The 7,891-nt window shown below is 45.8% G+C and overlaps 1 pseudogene; it reads right to left on the reverse strand.

Annotated features, from left to right (window-relative positions):
- LOC103069360 (PC4 and SFRS1-interacting protein-like) overlaps positions 1–7,361 on the reverse strand; it is a 7,869-nt pseudogene extending 508 nt beyond the window's left edge.
- Between the last annotated feature and the right edge of the window lie 530 nt (positions 7,362–7,891).

The following is a 7,891-nucleotide window of genomic DNA, read 5'->3' on the forward strand; positions in this document are numbered from 1 at the left end:
CCCCGCGCCCCCAGCCACTCCACAGCATGTGGGATCCTCCCGGGGTCGGCAGGCGGACTCTCAACCACTGCGCCACCAGGGAAGCCCAATTATTCCTTTTTGATTCAACTTCTTTTTCCCCCTTTTTTTTATCTGGCTCTTTTCTTGGCTTGTCTTCTTCCTTCTGGCACTCCTCATCCTTTTTAAGCTGCTTTTTAGGTGGTTTTTCCTCTTTTTTTGCCCCTTTTTCTTACTCTTGTCTTCTTCAGGTACCGTCACTCTCCGAAGGACAGGGCTGTTTTACCATTTGGGGTCTGCCTTTGGTTTTGGAATCTTGACTTCTGTAGCGGCAGGTCATCCTCATTTAGGACTCGCTTTTATTGGTTTTCTTTTTGCGGTACGCAGGCCTCTCGCTCTTGTGGCCTCTCCCGTTGCGGAGCACAGCCTCCGGACGCGCAGGCTCAGCGGCCATGGCTCACAGGAGGACTCACTTTTAGATTAACAGATGCTGTTGCTGTAGTCACTACGCCTGCCTCCTCGGTTTCTACTTGTTTTTCTTCCTTTCTCTTTCTCCCTCTTCTGGCAGCTTTTGGAGTGCTTATGTCATCTGCTTTAGTCACGTCCTCGTTACTGGCTTTTTCTTCATGGTCAGTATGAAACACTAGTTTCTTTTTCTTTGAAACACTAGTTTCTTTTTCTTCCACTTCAGCATCAGATGAGGCATTTGATTGTTTGGTTGATGCCTGTTGACTTGAAAATTTCACTTTCGGATTGTTGTCTATCTCCCATAAACCTTCATTAAAGCCTTTTCATTTATTTGGTTTGCCGTACTTTCCTTATTCTCTGAGTAAGGAAATATGTCCTTTGGGCCTAAAAAAGCAGTCTCGTGAGTTCCAGAAAAGAAAATGGGTAGTTTGTTTGTGGGTTGGTTTTACAGCTCCATCAGCAACTTCATCTCCCTGCCGGGGCCGTGGGCGCTGGGGCTGCGGTGGCGGGCCGGCCGCCTCTGCCCGCGTCCACGCAAGCCACCTGTGCCACCAGCTGCCGCAGAGGCGTCTCAGCGGCTCCGAATAGCAGCCACCACCGACGCTGCCGCCGCCATCGCTGCGCTGCTCCCTGTCTGCTTTTAAACCACGGAAATTTGGGGTTTCTTTATTAGCCCATAGCAGCTTAGCTCTTACCCTAACTAATACACCAAGAGAGTCTCCCTTCCTTCCTTCCTTCCCCCCTCCCTCCCTTCCTTCCCCCCTCCCTCCCTTCCTTCCTTCCATCCTTGCTCGCTTCTTTGAGCACATTCCAACAGAAGTTTAGGTTGGCTGGTCTGAAAATGAATTCATTTTCTTAGATAAGAGAATAAAAATTTCTTAAGCAACCCGTAAGGTGCCGTGCTATGTATCTGGCCTAAAAAGAGGAATAAAACCCAATTCTTATACTTGAGAATACTTGAGAAACTGATGGTCCAATGAAAGTCTTTTGATTTACTTTTGTCTCTAGCCAGTCTGGAATTATAGAGCTGTTCAGCGGTTTAGGGACAAGATTTTGCTGAGCTTCGAAGAAGCCAGAAAAATGCAGAAATTTGGTGGCAAATTGGTGTTTTTCTCTTGATATTCTGCAGAAAATCGCATTAAGATGAAACTGAACTTTGCCCCCTCTGCCTGACAAATGAGAAGAAGGTATTCCTGTCTCAGTACCTGCAGCCCTGTATTTGATCCAAGTCTCCCCAGAGTAACTGAAATCGTGTTGTTGCCATTTATTTGGGTTCTTACGATGGGCCATACACTCTTGATGTAATTCAACCGCTTACTTCTCTCAAGAACCTAACTGATGTCTGCAGATGAGGAAATACATTCAGAGAGGATGACTAACTTCTCTGTCACCATGGAGACAGTGGGGGATGGAGGCAAGTCTGAAACCCGTCCTGGTACCCAAAAGCCAGGGCCCCTCCTGAAAGCTCTGTTGCCTTCCATGGGAGCAGCTTTGCACTTAGATTATTCAGAGTACTGCTTCGGGCTTTTGCTTTTCACGGGAGAAATAACCTCACAGACTCTGGGTCTGTTCCCACTGCCTCCTCGGCCCCAGGCTGGAGACTAGCCTCTGTTACTCAGAAGAACTTATGAAACTCCGTAGTTCTTTATATTCAAGTATCAGCACGTCTGACTTTTGTTTTTTCAATCCAGAACCTGCCCTGTTTTCACAGAACAAAAATCCAGATTCATTCTGAAAATGAAATGACGATTGGTCCTTGGAAAACAACCCAGATCCCAGGTCCCCAGTTTAACACAATCCCAAGTCAAGGTTTTCTGGTTGGGTGCTTCCAAGCCCCATCACACTGATAAGGGCTTTCAGACATACCAAAGCAGGGGAAAATGAAAGAGACCCTTTCTTTTTCTTGTTGTTCCAGATCAGATAACATTGCCTGATTAGTTCCTCCACCATGAATTCACACCGCATGTACCCACACGCCAGCCCTCTGCGAAAAGGCCATCTGCTATATTGCTTCCTGCACAATAATTCACATTTTGCCTCATGCTTTCCCTTCTCCACCTCTGTTTCCGGCTCCTCCCCCTGGAGTAGCAAAGTGCCTGCAAAGAAAATGTGTCAACAGGTGAAATTTATAGGAGTTTCTTGGCCCACACAGAAATGTGAACCACAGGTAGCCCCAAAGGAGAGATTTTCTTACCCAGACACTTACCCCCTTGAATATGTCCTGATTCTATTCACATGTGGGTTCTCTAGAGACACCAGTTATCTTTTGGATGGAATCAGAGTGTGGAGCTCCCGTTTGGGAAGAGTGGCTTTGATGAAGGCCAGTTGGGATTATTCAGTTGCGGTTACAGAAAAGCCCAACCCAAACTGGCTTAGTCCAAAAGGGAATTTATTGACTCAAAAGCTGAAAGAGGATGCTACCTACAGACAGGACTCAATTCAGGGCTCAGGCTTACCATTGGCACCTGCCAACTTTTAAAAACTTTATTCCTTTGTTCTGCCTTCCACGGCGTTGACGTTAGCCTTGGGTTCTATGGGTACCAGAAAGGTCCCTGCTAACCCACTCATTCTCTTACGTTTTAGGTCAGAGGTTATGAGTGAGAGTCTCTTCCCCAGAAGGTGCAGTGAAAATGTCATTGCATTTCACTGACTCTGACTAGGTCACATACGATCCACGAAGATCAAAGGATGGGGAAGTGAGATATGCTGATGGCTTAGGCCTTGGTCACAAGCTTCACTCCTGGGGCTTGGTGTGGAGTCCGCTTTAATGGGACTGCATGGAAATCGGGTACAGTCACCAGGAGGACTCCGGCACTGTTCCCTGCAGTGTGTGTTGCCTTATAAGAATCGGTGCATAAGCGTCACATAATGCTTTGTGTCCACTGCGTAAACCAGCTCCATACCTTGAAAATAGACAGCATCTGCTTACGTAAAATAAGAATTTACACCCATAAGCCAAGCTGATTGGAGAAAAGGTTACTTACTGGTTGAAATTCCAGGAGTCAGGCTAGTTTGCCAAAATCCTGATGCAAGTGGGTCAGTATAGAAAACACTCGAAAATTCCTCAACGTCTACAGCAGGACTGCCTTATATTCTTTAAAGCATGAAGAGCTCCACTGGTTCGCTATTGAAGACTGTGGCAATGAGCCTTTCTTATCCGTTTCATTGAGTTTTTGTTTTCTAAGAAGACTCACTCTGATATCTTAGTGTATCTGTGGGGAGGAAGGTGATCTCCGCGTCTTACTCTTCCGCCATCTTCCCCTCGTCAGACTCTGATATTTTAGTCATAAAGACCTCTGTAGCCTGATCAGGCTGGTTCTGGAGGGAGTGGAAGAGTTTATGGCAGAAACGTGGGAGGTTGTTGGAAGTATGTTGACTATATTATGATACACACAGCAAAAGATGTTCTCCTATAATGCTCTTTCTTCCAGTCATCCAGCTTCCTCATGCGTCTTTCTAAATAAACATCTGGAATTAGGTGATTCGTTCTTCTTGTCAACTCTCAACGTTAACTATTCATCCTTTTAGCCACTGAACAATTGTTATTGGTTATGAACCTCCTTTCTTCAAACACTTTATTGTTGATTGTGCATCAGACCCTCTCTAAGCACGTCACATGCATTATTTCATTTATGCTTCATAACTACTGTATGACATAGAGACTATTATTATTATTCAAATCGTATGGAAGGTGAAACAGATCTAGAAGAGGTTAAATATCTTGCCCAAGGTCACACCGTTGGAGCCAAAGATTTTAAAAATTTAGATTTTGCCCCTGCTGCCACCAAGGTAGGGCACAGGAAGACAGAGCTATAAATAAACAAGTACATTTAATGTTGTGTTTGCTGTGATAATGAGCTACACAAGGGAAAGTGGGAGAGAGAGAGAGAGAGAGAAAGAGAGAGAGAGAGAGAGAGAGAGAGAGAGAGAGAGAGAGAGAGAGCAGTCATTCCTCTGGCCGGGGCTGAAAGATTTGAAATGGGTGTTGGGAAAAGTTCCCTAGAGGAAGCTAAAATGAGGTGCATAATGCTTTCCAGCTAGAAGGTGGGGGATGAGAAGAGCATCCCAGAGATCAGAACCCATGCAGGCAAAACACAGATGCATGATGGGGGAAACACAAGCTATCTGGCCTGGGTGGAGCCTGGGGTTCAGGAAAGACAGACATAGGAGCTGCCAAGCGGGACCCAGTCCATGAAGGGCCTGGTTGGGATTTGGTCAGGAGAGAATGGGGAACTGTTGAAGGACTTTAAGAAAAAGGTGACAGTTATTCATACCTAGTTTTTTTTTTTTTTTTTTTCTATTTTCTAAATTCCCAAGCTTAAATCTTCTTTTTGGGGGGTAGGATTTTTTATTGTGTAAAATAAACATAACAAAACTTACCATTTTAACCATTTTAATTGTATAATTCACTGGCATTAAGTACGTTCACAACATTGTACAACCATCTCCACTATCCATTTCTAGAAAATTTTCATTATCCCAGAGGGAAACTCTGTACCCATTGAACAATCATTCCCCCATTTTCCCGACGACCTGCTGGATCAATGGAAGTTGCACTGAAAAACAAGAGGAAATAAACATATATGTCCTCGATGTATGTTAGCACAAAGAACACTGTGATTCGTGCTTTTTTAAAAGGAAAAGCATCAATGACGCTGCATTTTAGGGCTGAGAGTTCACGCAGTGCCTGGGGTGAGCTGTTCCTGCCAAATCAGCCAGACAACGGCGATGTTCCATTACCACCAAGATGTCCCTCTGTGGTTTCTTATAAAGAAAGGCAGTGGGTGCCCCACGTGGCTGTCATGACTAAAACTGCTGGTGAACACCCCATGGCATCAGGTTAGCCAGCAAACACACATTGAGCACCTGCTGTGTGCACGGTGGTCAGGAGTCAGGTGCCATAAACAGAGGGGAGTAGGCAGCGGTCCACAGCCTTCGAAGGAATCGTAATGTAGTCGGGGAGAAGGGCGACGACACGTCAGCCTGTGCCCTCAGGTGGGGTGGAACCACCTGACCTGTGCTAATTTACCTTTTCATTGCACTCGGTAGAGCTCTTTACAGCACTGAGCACATTATCATTTTACATCAGTCTGGCCCTCTTCTTGTAGTAACCATCAGACTGTTCACCCCATAATGGCAGATGCTTCATCTATTTTTGTTCATTATTGTCTCTTCGGAATCTAGCGTAGTTCTTGGCACGTAGAATGTGCTCAACAAAGGCATATTGAATAAATAGTTGCTATAATTATATATATATCTGTGTCTATACACGCATACATACATATATAATACACATATGTGCATACCTACATACATATATACACATATAAAAGGGGCAAAATCTAAATTTTTAAAATGCTACGACACATTGTATATGTATACTTTCACCGAACATATAAATATATATACATCCAAGGTATGGATATATATGTACAAGTCATATTTTCTGACAAAAGTAATTATCATTTGTTGAGCCCTTTTTATAAACGGAAACTTTTTTCAGTGTTTTACATACATCATTTTATTTAACTGTCACAAGAATCCTATGAGGATTAATTAGCTTGTTTACTTTTTCCAAAAGAGGCAAAGGAAGCACAGAGAAGTTAAGAAACTTTCCAAAGGCCACACTATTTCAGTTAGTATCAAGCCATATGTTTTGAAAGCACAAGCAAAAAATTCACAATAATCCAAACCATTTTTTAAAAAGCTCCCACTTTGGAATCAATAGCTTCTTCCAGGCCTCAGTGCTGTTTAAATGTGGCCGAGACCCTGCGGCTGCAAAGCTCCACGAGCCGGGCATGTTAACTGCACGTCTGGCACACGCAGCAGTGGGCGCAGAGCTGGGTTTGTGGTCCCCAGTAAGAGGTCACCATGAGGCCTTGAATGCAGCCAGACAGACCCACAGTCTCCCTCCGCAGTGTAATTAGTTAGAAGACTATTTATAGACCTCAGCGCTCCTCTCAAGACAGACTCACTCTCAGTTCCTACGCCCCCTGCTCTCAGCAGACAACTTCACCTCGTGAGTCATTGAGAAAATTGAGGGCATGCGCGTGCTTTCTGGTAACTTCCCACCCTCTACCTACAATTTACCTACACCCACGTCCGTCCTCCCAGCCTGCTCTCCAGCCGGCAAAGGTTAAGGTGGCTTCCTCCCAGCCGTGTAAGCCTCTCCCAGGGTCCGTGTCCTACCCCCGCCCTTCTGGGTTCATCTCTCATCCCTTCCCGTCCCACGAGGCTCTCCAATCTTTAGGTGCATTTCCACGGTGATGCCCCCTCTGCCTGCGAAGGGGCTGCGCTCTCACCGCTTTCCTGGATTCCTGCAGCGGCCTCCTAACCTGCCCTGCATTTCCATTTTGCCTCTTCCGCAGCGCAGTCACATGGAGTCTTTTAAAATGTAGGGTCACAGGCAATTCCCAGCGCACTAGCTCCAACTCATCTACGTCTCACTATTTCCAGGAATCGTATCAGGATATAAGTAACTAATGGTGATATTAAAGCCTCTCTACTTTTCCCTTCCTTCCCTCCCTCCCTTTGAAAGTAAGTCATTTGCATACATGAGTAGTTATTAATAGTAACACAGCTCTCTGGGTGCACCTTACAGCAGACTTCTTGACTCAGTCACCAGGCTTCGTCTCAAGCGCCTCTCACGCACCTCCACGTCATCCCCGCCGCTCCCTGGCTCTGCTCCCAGCACCCCTAGAACAGCAGGGTCACTGGGACCTCCTCGCTGCCACTGATCTTTGTTCAGTCTTTACATCCGGCTTTTGACAGCGTCCACCCTGCTTGTTTTCAGACTTCCCCGTACGCTCCCCGTTTCCCTCACACAGCGCTGGCGTGGTTCCTTTTTCTTCCGTGGATGCCTCTTGCTCGGCCTGATCCTTGAGGGCCGTGTCCATGGGGTTCTGAGCAGAACCTCCCTGTCCTAGCTCTCTGAGCTTTCTGTAGGTGGCTTTATCCCCTGGCATATTTTGTGTGCATTCCTTATGCATGTTACCCTTATCATTTTAGTTTCATTCGCTAGGTCTTTGAGAGCTTTAGCTGATCATTGTTGAGGTTTGCTTACTAGGATGTAGGTATTGATCCAAGAAGAATTATAGCTTGATTTTTCTAAAATCCTTTTTTTTTTTTTTTTTTGCGGTATGTGGGCCTCTCACTGTTGTGGCCTCTCCTGTTCCACAGTGTCAGTGTTTGTGTTTAACTTCATGGAAAAACCATCATGCCAATATCATGTCCTCTTTCAGCCTGTTGAAAGAGAGCCCCTATGAGGACATGTACACCCGTCAGGGGAGTTGTCCAGGTGTTGGGCTCACTCAGGTGCCAGTAGTGACACTGGCTTCTCTCCAGTCTCCAAAACTCCAAAGCCCAGAGTGACAGATGCCCCCCACCCGCTGTTCCACTGACTGCACACCCCCAATCACCTCCTACT

Source organism: Lipotes vexillifer, unplaced genomic scaffold (assembly GCF_000442215.2).
Source record: "Lipotes vexillifer unplaced genomic scaffold, Lipotes_vexillifer_v1.1 scaffold165, whole genome shotgun sequence".
NCBI lineage: Eukaryota > Metazoa > Chordata > Mammalia > Artiodactyla > Lipotidae > Lipotes > Lipotes vexillifer.